The sequence below is a fragment of the Cervus canadensis genome, chromosome 20 (assembly GCF_019320065.1).
Source record: "Cervus canadensis isolate Bull #8, Minnesota chromosome 20, ASM1932006v1, whole genome shotgun sequence".
In the NCBI taxonomy this organism is placed as follows: Eukaryota; Metazoa; Chordata; class Mammalia; order Artiodactyla; family Cervidae; genus Cervus; species Cervus canadensis.
This window is the reverse complement of record NC_057405.1, coordinates 7,872,806-7,888,910: the sequence shown is the minus strand read 5'-3', so window position 1 is coordinate 7,888,910 and position 16,105 is coordinate 7,872,806. Positions and strand designations below refer to the sequence as shown.

The following is a 16,105-nucleotide window of genomic DNA, read 5'->3' as shown; positions in this document are numbered from 1 at the left end:
TTTAGAAGTGAGTCAAATAAGAGTGACACCACCTTGCAACCATTTCCCTTTATGAGGCACTCTTAATTCTGTGCCTCAGGAAAAGATTCTCATGAACAGATTACAAGTGTTTAGAAAATTGCTAGAGATCATAGCACAGAGCCATGCTGTGTTACACATTCTGCAGCCAAAATTCGAAGTCTGATATGACCTAGAGAGAGAATGATAATCAAATAGTGTCTTCTCCTACCCTGACCTCCATCAAATATTTGTTTTACTTTATTCTTGCAAAGGATCTTTTGAGAAGGATTTAGATGCCATTTCTATAACTGTAGGGCAAGGTAAATCCCTCGTGTGGAGATAAATGACCCAGATCTTTTGGTATTATGAAGGGAGTTTAAGACTTAAACTAGAAACTCATTTGTTTTCTTGCAGTTTGATGACTAAAGCCAACTAATATGCTAACAGATAAAGACTTCATAATATAGGAGGCTGAGAAGTGTATTCTGTAGACTATGAAAGAATGAGATATAACTGAATTTTAAAATTCACCATTGCTTATTGCCTGCATATAAAGTAAACATGATGTGTTCCATTGGAAACTATGTCAATAACTAGACTTTTCTTCTCATTCTGTTACTGAACTCAAATCTTAGGTGCTTATTCTTGGAAAATTTAGAGTCCCATCAAGTCCAGTCAGTCTGTAGTACCTGGGGAAATTCAGGCAATCTCATTTCTGTTTGGGAAAAATGTACAGTAACTGAAACAAAACAAGCATGGGGTCCATGATGTCTGTAGTTTATAAGTGAAAGTCCTCTCACCACCAACTCATATGTGAGGCTTTCAATGTTTCACACTGTTGAGTAGCCTTTAGAAGAGCTCACATATCAACTACTATTGGTAAGCAAATTCAATATTCAATTAAATTCAGTTCTTTTTAAGACACTGTGAAAGCCATAGCAGGCATAAAAACAGTAAAAGTATGGCCTCAAGAAACTCACTCTTAAAATTGTGTGAAAGGGACAAAGTAATTATGAACATAATATAATACCACATGCTAAATGTTTCAAAAGAAGGGGAAATGTATCATTGAGGTTTGAAGGCAGACTATGAGTCCCAAGACTTCCAAAGTGATCCTGGCTTTCTTAAAGTAACCAGGAAACTACTGAACTAGATAATAGTGATCACATGGGTGTTTAGAGTAAAGAGGACTTAAACATACTGATGCTAAGCAGTAGCACATCAATTTTGAGACTATTCCATCTGTTTAAGCTTGGTGAAACAGTTTCTTAAATTATTGAGGCAGCAGAATTTAAGAGGATGTGAGTAAAATAAAAAAAGAAAAAGAGGATGTGAGTAGCATGACCCACAGTACTACACCAAGTGACCCAAGTTCATAACTTCATGAACTGTGAAGTTGAACTAATTACTTGTCTTTGGACCTTCATTTTCCACATCATTTAAAGGGTGACACATTAGTACTAATTTTTAGTACTGAATGAGATTCCTGAGTAAAGCCATAGTGATTTATAAGGTTTGTTTCAAATGCTCAGCACATGAACAAGGGCATTCATATATTCATGCATACACATAGTCTTTAGAAAGCTTGGAGTTTGCCGTTTTAAATATTTGTTGGGCATCACATCTCTGAATTTGTTAATAGGAAAAACTGTTAATGTCAGAGGGAAGAAATATTAGAAAATATCTTAGCAAGAGATGAAGAACAAGGATACATTTTTCACCCTGAACCTGGTCACAAATTCAGATGCCTATCATACACTAGTAAGTAATGTACAGGAGTAAGATAGGTCACAAATAAATATGTTTATTCACATTTTTGTCTAAATCTACAGTCTATGGGTCTGTTCTTTTTCCTCTTTTGACAGAGACATAGGTACAGATGCTATTTCTAAACTATTAGGTTGGTACAAAAGTACTTGTGGTTTTATAGTGTTGAGCTTTACCATTTGATATTGGAATACATTCTTAAATAAATGTGGTTATGTTATACATAATTTTAATATACATTTCTTTATGGGTTTTTGCTAATGACTTATTACTTACTGTTTATTTTATATTTATTTTAGACTATAGAAATACTGTTAGACAAAAGGCAAATTTGAGCAGTTTTTAAATTCAAGTTAAAAATGGGTCATTAAACAGCAGAGACGACTTGCAACATCAACAACACATTTGTCCCAAGAAGTGCTAGTGAAGGAATAGTGGTGGTTCAAGAAGTTTTGCAAAGAAAGCAGGAGCCTTGACGATGAGGAGCATAGTGACTGGCTCTCAGAAGATGACAGTGACCAAATGAGAGCCATCATGGAAGCTGATCCTCTTACAACTACACGCGAAGTTGTTGAAGAACTCAGAATAAAACATTCTATGGCCATTCGTCATTTGAAGCAAAATGAAAAGATGAAAACTCTTGATAAGTGGGTGCCTCATGAGCTTACCAAAAATAAAAACAAAAACAAAAATTATCCTTTTGAAGTGTTGTCTTCTCTTATTCTATGCAACAACAATTTCTCAATCAGATTGTGACGTGAGATGAAAAGTGTTTTTTATACAACAACGTGGGATGACCAGCTCAGTGATTGGATCGAGAAGAAGAAGCTCCAAAGTACTTCCCAAAGCCAAACTTGCACTAAAAAAAGGTCATGGTCACTGTCTGCTTGTCTGATCCACTATGACTGTCTGAATCCTGGTGAAATCATGACATCTGAGAAGTGTGCTCAGCAAGTCGAAGAGATGCAGAGAAAGCTGCAGTGCATTGGTCAACAGAAAGGGCCCAGTTCTTCTCCGTGACAATGCCCGAATGCATGGCACACAACCTGTGCTTCAAGTTGAATGAATTGGGCTACCAAGTTTTGCCTGATCTGCCATATTCACCTGGCCTTTTGCCAACCAACTACCATTTCTTCAAGCATCTATCTCTGCAACTTTTTACAGGGAAAATGCTTTCACAACAAGCCGGAGGCAAAAAGTGCTTTCCATGAATTTGTCAAATCCCAAAGCATGGATTTTTATGCTACAAGGATAAACCAACTTATTTCTTGTTGTCAAAAATGTTTTGATTGTAGTGGTTCCTATTTTGATTAATAAAGGTATGTTTGAGCCTAGTTATAATGATTTAAATTTCGTGGTTGAAAGCTGCAGTTACTTTTGTGAGAGTGTGAAAGTGTTAGTTGCTCAGTCGTGTGTGACTTTGCAATCCCCTGGACTGTAGCCCACTAGGTTCTCTGTTCATGGAATTCTCCAGGCAAAGAATATTGGAGTGGGTAGCCATTCCCTTCTCCAAGGGATCTTCCTGACTCGGGTATTGAAACTGGGTCTCCAGAAATCCAGACAGATGCTTTACCGTCTGAGCCACCAGGGAAGCCCCAGTTGCTTTTGTATCAACATAATATAAGAAGAGCATCCGAATAAGGACAACAATAGATGGCTTCTGACACTCCACTGCAGTGTCATGAGGGTAGAAAACAAATGATAGAAACTGTTGATTTGGACAGTTTGTGTCCCTCCTGAAAAATAGCAGCTGCTGTTCAGATTTTAACAACTCTTGACATGGGGAAATTCAGATCTGGTGTTAGTGGCTTTTGCAAGAGAAGTTTAATGGATTTTTCAAAAATAAAAATGAGTTTAAATGTTGAGTAAAAACTAGCAAAACAAAAAATACCCATTCACGCTCATTCTGCTGCGAAAACATGTCTGTGAAATTGCCCATGTAACCTCGCCCTTAATGTTCTATTTGATATAACCATAATATGTACACTACCCTCTTGTCTATTTATATTAAAACCAAAGGCAAAAGATAGTTGGCAAGCTCTTAGACTTTTCTTAGTGGTTAACTATTGTCATTGTTTACTCTCAGCCTTTCAGGTAGAAATCAGAGGAGCTGTGCTACACATTTGGTGTCACTTCTGAAAAATTGGACATCATCTATAATTTAGACTGATAATTATACGCCCTAGCTCACATTAAACCTGTCCAAACTGTTTTTTTTTTTTTAAATTTAGTTGGTTTCAAGTAAGTCCAAAGCACTTCTGTTATTTTAAAACTTTATAGAAAATTCTAATATATAGATAGGGCTACCAATAACTGCCCTAGTTTGGACTTATCTTTTTACACATAAGGAAATTGAAGACATGAGGAAATAATACAGTTATAATAGCTATTATATAAATAATTCCACTTGAGGCCTGATGTATGCTAAGTGCCAGTGTTAGTGTGTGACTGCTGAAGGGGTTCCTATTAGGCTAGATCTTAGTTTCTAGACATTATGGATTTGTTTTCTACCGTAGACCTTCTAGTTTGGCACAAATTACACCACAGACCAAAACAAAGCAACTCTTGGGAGACAAGGACTTTATGTTCTGTTATTCAGCACCAAAGTTTCAACCAACAAGTTCCATTTGAAACTACAACCAATGGATTTATTCTTTCAAATGAAACAATAACATGCTGTAAATATTACCATAAAATACATTTTCTCCTGGGTGACACTTACAGTGGCCCCATTGAATCATGTTCTTTTGTACTTAAAGTGCTTTACCTTTTGTTTAATGTGACAAATAGTTGAAACTGTTAGTTTTCTTTTCAGCAAACTCATAAGAGAAAAAGAAAAAACATAATCTGAACAAAAGAAAAATACATAAAAACAAGATATAATCCTCAAGGACCACAGATTTACATAGGGATTTATACCTGGACCTCACACTGAATAAATGCTGTAATTACATGTATTATCTCTAGGATTGCTTAGAATATATAGGGAGTATTTTAAAGTATTTCATAGAGAAGTATATTATTTGATAATATTCTTTACGAATTTGGAGTGGAGGTAAGCAAAACTTTTTGTTTTGGGCCAGATAGGTAAATATTTTAGGTTTTGGAGGTTGGATTGTCTCTGTTGTAATGATTCAGCTCTGGCATTGTGGGAAAGCAGTCATAGACAAGATGTACTCAAGTGGGCATGGCTGTATCCCAGCAAATCTTTTTGTTAAAAATCAGGTTTCAGTCTGCAGGCTGGATTGTGCCAATGTACCGTTAACCTGTCTTGTTGGGGTTTAGTTCCTTAGTCATATTCGACTCTTTGAACTGCAGCACACCAGGCTTCCCTATCCTTTACCATCTCCCGGAACTTGCTCATACTCATATCCATTGAGTGGATAATGCCATCCAACCATCTTGTCCTCTGTTTTCCCTTTCTCATCCTGTCTTCTATCTTTCCCAGCATCAGTCTTTTCTAATGACTTGGCTTTTTGCATCAGGCAGCCAAGGTATTGGAACTTCAGCTTCAGCATCAGTCCTTCCAATGAATATTCAGGACTGATTTCCTTTAGGATTCACTGGTTAGATCTCCTTGCAGTTCAAGGGATTCTCTAGAGTTTTCCTCAACACCACAGTTCAAAAGCATCAGTTCTTCGGCACTCATCCTTCTTTATGGTCCAACTCTCACATCCATAGATGTCTGCTGGAAAAACCATAGCTTTGACTATATGGATCTTTGTCAGCAAAATAATGTCTCTGCTTTTTAATATGTGGTCTAGGTTGGTCATGGCTTTTCTTCCAAGGAGCAAGTGTCTTTTAACATCATGGCTTCAGTAACTTTCCACAGTGATTTTGGAGCCCAAGAAAATAAAGTCTGTCTGTTTCATTTCCCCATCTATTTGCCGTGAAGTGATGGGACTGGGATGCCATGATCTTAGTTTTTTGGATGTTGAGTTTTAAGCCAACTTTTTCACTCTCCCCTTTCACCTTTGTCAGTGGACCTAGTTCCTCTTCACTTCCTGCCATAAGGGTGGTATCATCTGCATATCTGAGATTATTGATGTTTCTCCTGGTAATATTGATTCCACCTTGTGCTTCACCAGCCCGGGATTTCACATGATGTACTCTGCATATAGATTAAATAAGTGAGTGAAGTGAAAGTTGCTCAGTTGTGTCCAACTCTTTGAGAAACCATGGACTATACAGTCCATGGAATTCTCCACGCCAGAATACGGGAGTGGGTAGCCTATCCCTTCTCCAGCAGATCTTCCCAACCCAAAAATTGAACCAGAGTCTCTTGCATTGCAGGCAGATTGTTTACCGACTGAACTACCAGGGAAGCCCAAATTAAATAAACAGGGTGACAATGTACAGCCTTGATGCACCCTTTTCCTAATTTTGAACCAGTATGCTGTTCCATGTTCTGTTCTGTTGCTTCTTGACCTGCATATAGGTTTCACAGGAGGCAGGTAAGGTGATATGGTAATCCCAATAGTTAATAAATGATTCCTGATTTCTGAATATTATTCTAATTATAAATAGGTATCTATCTCTAATAGCTATGAACATCCTCATATATTTCAAAATGAAATTAAAATTAATCTATATACACAATTAGTAAAGTAAAATGATTAAATAAAATCTGTTCAAAAATTTTTGATGGGTTAATAAGCTAGTGATAGAGAAGTTAAAAATATATAAGTTGCCAAAAGTTCCTTCTTTTCCTAGGTAACTTATATAGTCACTGTTTTAAAATAGAAAGCCTAACCTATCATTTTATTATGATGATTCAGATTAGCCAAACACCAATAAAATAAGTCATAGCCATGTTATGTATTGACACTACATGGGTTCTTATTAAATCATCTAATTTCTCTTGATCCCTACTATAGATATTAATTTGATCATTTCTAAGAAGATTTCATTGAGACAGGGATTCTCACTTCATCAGTTTTTTTAATTTTATGATGAGACATTAATCCATATATAAATTCTACCACTTTTACCGTTACTGGATGATAAATGCCGTAATATGTACACCTGTCTCTTTATGTAGTCGCCCTGTTGAACAGATACTATAGCTGCCAGTAAACATTGCTTAGGACTTTCTTACTTAAACTGTGATTCATTGTCCAACAACATTTATGTCATCTGGGATCTTGTTAGAAAATCACAGTACCAAATCAGGATCATATGTATTAAAGTTCAAAAATACTGATAACACACACATAAAATATGCATTGAGCTACTCAATGGAAATCTGAGATGACTTTATGATCTTATTGTGTTTGTTTTAATTAGGAATTTAACCTAAGGGTGTCCTAACAAGTAGGGACTTGAGCTTTAGCTGTGACTTTGAAATGAATCTAACCTAATAGTGAAAATGTTCTTTAGCCCAATAAGGCCAATATATAATTGATTTTTTTTTACTTTGTAATGGATAATTCTTATATTAAGGGAATCATTAATGCATTATGTGCATTGTGGAAATCTTTAGGAGTATAAAACTAAGAAATCTCCAAGATGATTATCAGATTTATTTTATACAGTTATAAATCTGTATATATAATACACATGTAAGAATAAATTTAAAAGCATTTCTTAACAAAATTGGTCAATATTTTGATACTTTATCATTTAATTCATAAATCTGTATTTTAGGAGAGCATTATTTTCTATATAGTTATTCTTGTGGTGCATTTACCCAAAGGTGATGGTTGTTATTTTTATTCTAACAATTAAAATGTGTTAGGGTGTAAACTTATCAATGCGAAAATTGTTGACCATAGAATTAGAGTACTGGAATGAGGAATAGTGGCTATAAGACACTGGAGAATCCACTTTGCAGTCAATTCAACAATGCTTACTTTCTAAGGGTTGAAGGAGAGTTACCACTTCTTTTCAGGGCCCTGATATCCCTTTAGGTTATTAATGCCCAGAATAGAATGCTTTGGTCCTGACACAGATTCCCTTTGAGTTATACTTTGACATTAGGAAACTCATGCTTTTACTTTACACCAGAGTCTCTAGAGTCTGCGGTCATTCACTTCCCAATAGGTGTGCAGGGTGATTCATAGGGATCAGGATGACAATGTTATTTACATTTTGTTTCTAATTATTCTATTTCAATATGCTTTACTTTACTTCTCTTTCTGTACTGTTAATTAAAAGTCAGCTTCCCTGGTGGCTCAGACAGTAAAGAATCGGTCTACAATGCAGGAGACCGAGGTTCAATCCCCGGATTGGGAAGATCCCCTGGAGAAGGGAATGGCTACCCACTCCAGTGTTCTTGCTGAGAGAATCCCATGAATAAAGGAGTCTCGCAGGCTACAGTCCATGGAATCACAAAGAGTTGGACACGACTGAGTGACTAAGCACATGCACAGCAAAGTGTGCATTAATAACTAGATTAATATTAAATAAATATTCGTGGAGAGATGCAGACTCGTTTTTTTAACTTAGAATAGTATATGTTTAAAATATGGAAACCTTAGGAATATAAAACTAGGAAATCCCCAAGATGATTATCAGAATTTACGAATCTATATATAATACACATGTGAGAATAAATTTTAAAAGCATTTATTAACAAAATTGATCATATTTGATATTTTATCATTTAATTTCTAAATATATATTTTATTAGAGCATTACTTTATATATAGTCTAAGCAAAGCATAGACATTATGTGGTACAGGGAACTGGATTCATAATTTTTACAATAAAATATCAAAAAGGTCATTATTTCTATAAGCGAGTGGTATCGGTTAGCCATGACGACATGTAGATCTTAAATAATCATTTTTTCACACATAGAAGACATATTTCAACTCATTTTGGCTTCTGTTATCCTCACTAGATGCTTATATTTTTTATTGTATAATAACTCAGCATAGTAGTCTTCAATTTATTTTTCCTATTTCTCTATTTTTAGCTGTCATTTTCAGATATAAATTGAGTAGCTTTTGAAGAAGTTTCATCTTCAATCCTCCTAACTGCTATGAATGTTAAACTGCTTGCTAAACTGAAGTCAGTCATTGCCTTAAATCTGTATCTTCTGAATATTTAGCAGAATTTCATATTGTCAGTGTTTGATGAAAATAAACACAAATGCTTTTTAGTGAAACAAAGAAGCGCAACTTTATGCTTTAAAGAATGTAATATTCCTGAAATATAATCTAATCAATTTAAACTGACTACATCCTCATTGGCATTGGTTTGTGTTTATAAGCATTAAATGTAACTTTTTCACACTTATGTATAATATTGAAATTGCTGTGAAAGAATGAGACTTGTGATTCTGTTTGAAATTTCTAATCAGTCCCAAAGACACATGCTTAACTCTACTTTTAAAACAGCAAAAGTATATTCTGCCCCATTTTCCTATTTATAAAGACATCTGTAGTTTAAGAGAACATTAAGAAAATTTTCAAAATTTGAAAAATCTCTTAGAAGATAGTTTAACTAGAGTCAAATGAAATATAAATGACCTTTGACTGACTAATGTCCCTTAAAGTTTAGTCCAGATTCCCACTGAACTCTTAAAAGATGAGGGTTGTACTGGGTGTTAGCATAAATTTGAAAATATTCACTATATAAAAACAAAGTCATGATACACATATTGGCTTGAATTATTTTGACTTCAATTTTCATATTCCCCTTATATTCCTTGTTGCATTTTAGACTTTTAGTTTGTTACTAATTTATCCATTAATATGAATTATAATTATTTAATAGAGGTTTAGTTCTGTGTTTGGATACCTATATGTGTATATTCATAAATATAGTTTATATAAATAAAACACTATAAATTTAATGGATTTTTGTAAGATAATTCTTAATTATTTCTAGATAAAGTAATGACCTAGAATTTGAAAATCTGAGTTTGAATTCACCACTAATTAAATGGCATAACTTTTGGTATGAAGTTCAGTTAACTTTCTAGACTCAATTTCATCATTTATAAACTGGAGACCAAAACAGCTTATAGATTTGTAGTAATGTCTGAATCATAAGTTATTTGAAATCTCTAAAACTCTAATAAAATATGTTTTTATACTAATAATTTTACAAAATAGAGCATTGTTCAAAAATTAAATCAGTAAGTCCAGTTGGTTTCAATGCCAACTTAATTTCTTATATATGTGTGTATGTGTGTATCTGTATATTATTAAAATTTATATTTAAAATTTTTGAACTAAATTTTATCAATATTTTAATTTTTTTCCATCATAGGCTACAAGTTTTAGCAGTTTGTCAGTGTCTCACTATTTCAAAGTGACACTGTTCATTATATGTCTCCTATGAGTTAAAATTATTCTTTAATGTGTCAGCATTCAGACTTCAAAAAATTCTACCAAAGGGATATTTTTCTTTCATTCTTTATAATTTCCATTAATAAGTGCTTAACATGAATAATCTCTGCCTTAAAGAAAGCTAAGAGGTAAAAATTCAGAAAATTTTTAAATTTTTAATAAAATACCAGTTTTTAACCATTAATAAAAGAATTATTTCTGAAAAACAAGTCATTTCAAATACATCTTTGATTGAGAGCAATTATATAGACAAAACCTTCTCTCTCAATCTAAGATGTAACAAGGAAGTAATTAATAATAAAGAGAAAACACAAGCTCTAAAAGAAAAAAAATCTCTTGACGTACCTAAGATGCTCCTAATTTGCTAAACCATTTGCCTCTTTTCATAGAAGCCATTAAATTTTAGGAAAGCAGTGAATAAGGTGAAAAAATAAGAAGTAATACATTTTATTTGTTTAATAATGTAAAAAAAATAATGTGGAATTTTCTCACTAAAGTAAGCTTGAGAACTATCTATAATTTGCCACCAGTCATTCATCATTGACCCATACAGCAGTAGTATCTCTTCTTCAAAATTCTATATTTATATGATTCTATAGAGGAGAGTAGAGTGAAAAAGTTGGCTTAAAGCTTAACATTCAGAAAACTAAGATCATGGCATCTGGTCGCATCACTTCATGGGAAATAGATGGGGAAACAGTGGAAACAATGTCAGACTTTATTTTTGAGGGCTCCAAAATCACTGCAGATGGTGATTGCAGCCATGAAATTAAAAGACTCTTACTCCTTGGAAGGAAAGTTATGACCAACCTAGATAGCATATTAAAAAGCAGAGACATTACTTTGCCAACAAAGGTCCGTCTGGTCAAGGCTATGGTTTTTCCAGTGATCATGTATGGATGTGAGAGTTGGACTGTGAAGAAAGCTGAGCACTGAAAAATTGATGCTTTTGAACTGTGGTGTTGGAGAAGACACTTGAGAGTCCCTTGGACTGCAAGGAGATCCACCCAGTCCATCCTGAAGGAGATCAGTCCTGGGTGTTCATTGGAAGAACTGATGCTAAAGCTGAAACTCCAGTACTTTGGCCACCTCATGTGAAGAGTTGACTCATTGGAAAAGACCCTGATGCTGGGAGGGATTGGGGGCAGGAGGAGAAGGGGACGACAGAGGATGAGATGGTTGGATGGCATCACCGACTCGATGGGCATGAGTTTGAGTAAACTCCGGGAGGTGGTGATGGACAGGGCGGCCTGGCGTGTTGCGATTCATGGGGTCGCAAAGAATCAGACATGACTGAGCGACTAAATTGAACTGAACTGATAGCATCGCTAATTGTAGAAATAATAATAATAATAATAATGATATTTACTAGTGACAAAACTAACAGAATCCACAAACAATAGATTTACTGTGCTATTGCTGGTTTGAACATTAGGATAGAGGAGTAAATATGTTTTTGATTTTAAGTAGTTTAAAAATGTCCCAGCTATACTCAGTAACTAATGATTGCTAGGAAATAACCAGGTAGACTTAATATAATTTGAAAAGTTATGATTGCTTTTTTATCAAAAAGTGCCATTTTAAAATAATTATAAAATTATAAGGTAAAAGTTGTAAATGCATGGTTTTCTGGATAATAACTGTAGAACTATATGAATAATTTCTCATTTTTAACTATTGTCAAAATAACCAGTTTAATACATTTGTTTAAATAGCTTGCTGACTTTCACCAGCAAATAAACTTGGTTGATGGTTTCTTAGCTATTTATCTGAAGTGTCTTCAAATAATCATTTTTAAAGTGGTAGATGTTAAATGTGTTGTCATAGACCTTTTAGAAAGGTTTCATAGACCTGCAGAAAGACAAGAAATGTAACAAATAAAAAAACAAAGCTACACTTTGTATGAATTCCATAAGAAATTGTGAACATAGATTTGTTTGTAATATGGATTATTTAGAATACATTTTAAACAGTATTAACTTTTGCTTTTATAATATTGTGCTTGTGCATGTGTGTGTGTGTAAACAAGACTTGAAGTTTCAGAACTTTCAAGTTCTGGCAGAAATAATGGAAAACAACTTGATTCAGGTTTTCTTAAATTTGGAAATTTCCAGCAAATACTACCTTTTAGCTTTGCAGAAATACTAGTAAGATATTAAATGGAATTTGTGAAAAGTACTGCAGATTCTTCAGTTGAGCACTACTTTTACCTAGCAAAGATGAAGTCTTCATGCTAAATTCGATTCATTCATTTTCAATTTCAAATTATCTTTACATTTTGTAAACTTAGTAGTTCTGCACAGAAATCTATTTAATGATTCAGATAACTAGAGTTTAAAAATCTAAGAAAATAAGTTCTAATAAAGTAAAGCTTTAAACTATATAATGGGAAGCTCTTAGAGTTTGTGTTCCCAACATGTCTAACATACTCAAGTGGATTGGGCTGTAGTTGTATGATCACAATTACTGGACCATGGCATGGTTTGTTTGGGGAGCTCAACCATCTTATCTGATTTGAATTATTCCACACTCAGTCTAATCAATTTAGCTGTGATCAGTGGTTAAATATGGCTGGAAAAACAATCAACCATGAAGCAGTCAATTTAGAGACTGCCTAAAAATACAGACATACTGTGGGGAAAATAGATTCTAATGATAATGAAAGAATACAATAAAACAGCTGAAAATAAGTTGAGATAAAGTAGAAATTATTTTAGCACTTGAACTATGCTAAATATTTTGGGGGGTAAGGAAGTTTCTCAAGATAACATGAATTTTTCTAATCCAACTGCCGCCTTATTTCTTTATGAATTTTTTTGTAGAAACAAAAGGAAAAAATCATAATTTATACATTTTCTCTAGAAATACCCTCTGTTTACACCACTCGTTCACTCCATTTTTCATTCAGAGAGAAATGAATACTTTAATCCTCTGCTAAGTTTGCTGTGGAAAATCCCATTGCATCTCAAAGCAGTGATCTTTCTAGTCAGAAGATAACATTTTTAAAGGTTGAATTGGACCCCTGTGTTTTTCTTAACTAGACACCTGAGAATGAATAACCCAACTGTCAAGATACCTCCTGGCTGGCATTACAGGAGCTGGATCCATTACTCACTAATGTGATTCTGTGCTAGCAGGAAGCTAGAATATACTGATAAAATTTTTTGATTCTTTATTTAAACGCCTGTATTCCATCCCCCCCCCAAAAAAAAATCAACAAAAAAATGGACTTTCAGTGCAATTTTAAGATTTTTGAAATTAATGAGAAAGCTATTTTCTTAGAAACTAGATAAGTAATGTACTGCAAGTTATTGTAGCTACAAACAAAACAAACATCTTGAAACATTGTAAACATGTGTAGATTATTTCTTAAGACAGAGTATTTCAAGTAGATCCTACATAATTAACTGAATTTATTTAGAATCTAAGGACATACCAAACAGCCAAAAACCTGTAAAATTAAACAACAGATAAGTGACCAAATTTCAAAGAACTGAAGTAAAAAGTTTATAGGGCATCAGACCAAGATTGGTATTATCATTACAGAAACTCCCTCCAGTTTAAAAGCAGATAGTACATACAACTACTAATTAAAGGATGGTCATTCATTTTATAGAGAATATAGCCTATCCTAATAAAGTAGATGAAACTCTGAAGACTTAGCCAAACTTTCAAGATAAGTGTTGTTTTTCTATTCATCAAAGCTAGCATCAGTGACTTTAGAATGAAAATCTATTCCATATGTTCCAAATATTCCTTATGTGTATAGGTCTGTGTATATACTTATTTGAATACATATACTAATGTATTCTATATACATATATCTGTGTTAAAAGTCTTTTGTACTAGAGTAATGACCTGTTGTCTTATCAGTTTTCTCAAGTGCTATTCAGAAATCTTCTTTGGTTTTTCAGAAATCAATGAAGAAATGAGAAATGCCTCTTTAATAGCAGGGACTGATATTATAGTGTTCTTTATTAAGCAACACATGACATAGCTAGATAAAAAAGAACAATGAACTGATCTTGCAGTAAGAGCTATATCAATGGAAAAATATTTACTGTTCCTATTAAAAATGAATTAACGCAAACAGACAGCCTTTTAATCGAAATCTTTATCACATTTCCTTCCCATTTAAATGCAAATATAAAATCCTTTTACAAACTAATAGAAATCAGAAACTAAAAGGTGAACCACAACTTACATGATTCAGTAACCTAAAATAAGTTCAGATTCAATATAACACATACTAAAAGTATTAGAGTGACTTTTATAGAATTCAATATAATTTGGCTATTATTTTTAAAAATTCTAAAATAATTGCATGTTTCTAGCATTGGATTTTAATTACTATGTGAATTGATGTTTCAAACACATATGTTTTGTTACTACCTTCTTGGAATAGTAAAAAAACATATTTTTGTCTTTGACAAATTACTGCTTTATATCACTAATATATTGCATTATAACACCTTTTCCCTTACATGGAGTATATAAATGCTTATCTTTGAACACAACATTGCTTATGTAAGCTTAAGCAGAACAATGTATACATTATGTAATGTGACCACTAGATGTTATTTAAGCCACAGTTTAAATAAAGGAGAAAGAAAATTTTTAAATTCCTTCCATGGGTTCTATTGCAGGAAAAGGGCCCAGGGTTCAGTTGCATGGAATTGACAAATTGGGAGTTATATTCTTCAGTATCTTCAGCACTTGGCAGTGTAAAATCTTCATGTAATTTATTTAATTTTATGGACTTGAATTTCTTAGTTATTCTAATTATTTTAAAAAATGTTATATTTTAAGGACCTTCAAGAGCTGAAACTCTCATAGTATGTGTTTCATATGAACTCTTATGGTGAAAGTGTATGGTGCTTACCTAAGGTATTCTGGTTCTGTAGGGGGCAAGGTGGAAGCCGATGTCCAGCTTCTTACCCAAAGGTCAGCCTTCAGAATTTGATGTAGTATACAGTTCTCAAGCAGTTGATTTAGTGTTTACCTGCATACGCATGGTATATCACACATCTTTTTAGATTTTTTGTCTGTTGTTTAGCCTCCAGGTTTCTGAAGCAAATGCTCTTCTTACTAGTGAGGGAGAGCATATTTACAGTGCTGGATAAGCATGAGTATATTATTAATTAGAAAAGTATCATTTTCATTATTCTACTCTCTTTACACCTGACACTCACTAAACAGTAATTAATGTGAAGCATACTTGGAGCCACTAATAATGCATCTTTTTTTCAAAATTATGTTCCCTTTATTGAGAAAGTAGGCTCTGATAAACCTAAATCATTACTGGTTGTAAGATCTTGAATCTTACAATTGAAAAAGTTATGTACTTTTTAGACATTCAGTTCAGTTCAGTTCAGTCACTCAGTTGTGTCTGACTCTTTGTGACCCCATGAACCACAGTACGCCAGGCCTCCCTGTCCATCATCAACTCCCAGAGTCCACCCAAACCCATGTCCATCGAATCGGTGATGCTATCCAACCATCTCATCCTCTGTCGTCCCCTTCTCCTCGTGCCCTCAATCTTTCCCAGCATCAGGGTCTTTTCAAATGAGTCAGTTCTTCGCATCAGGTGGCCAAAGTATTGGAATTTCAGCTTCAACATCGGTCCTTCCAGTGAACACCCAACACTGATCTCCTTTAGGATGGACTGGGTGGATCTCCTTGCAGTCCAAGGGACTCTCACGAGTCTTCTCCAACACCACAAGTCAAAAGCATCAATTCTTCAGTGCTCAGCCTTCTTTATAGTCCAACTCTCACATTCATACATGACCACTGGAAAAACCATAGCCTTGACCATACGGACCTTTGTTGGCAAAGTAATGTCTCTGCTTTTTAATATGCTATCTAGGTTGGTCATAACTTTCCTTCCAAGGAGTAAGTGTTTTTTAGTTTCATGGCTGCAACCACCATCTGCAGTGATTTTGGAGCCCCCCAAAATAAAGTCTGACACTGTTTCCACTGTTTCCCCATCTATTTCCCATGAAGTGATGGGACTGGATGCCATGATCTTAGTTTTCTAA

At 34.1% G+C, this 16,105-nt stretch overlaps 1 pseudogene; it reads left to right on the top strand.

Moving 5' to 3' along the window:
* The first annotated feature begins 1,695 nt into the window (after positions 1-1,695).
* On the top strand, positions 1,696-3,103 carry LOC122422534 (annotated as a pseudogene).
* The last annotated feature ends 13,002 nt before the right edge of the window (positions 3,104-16,105 follow it).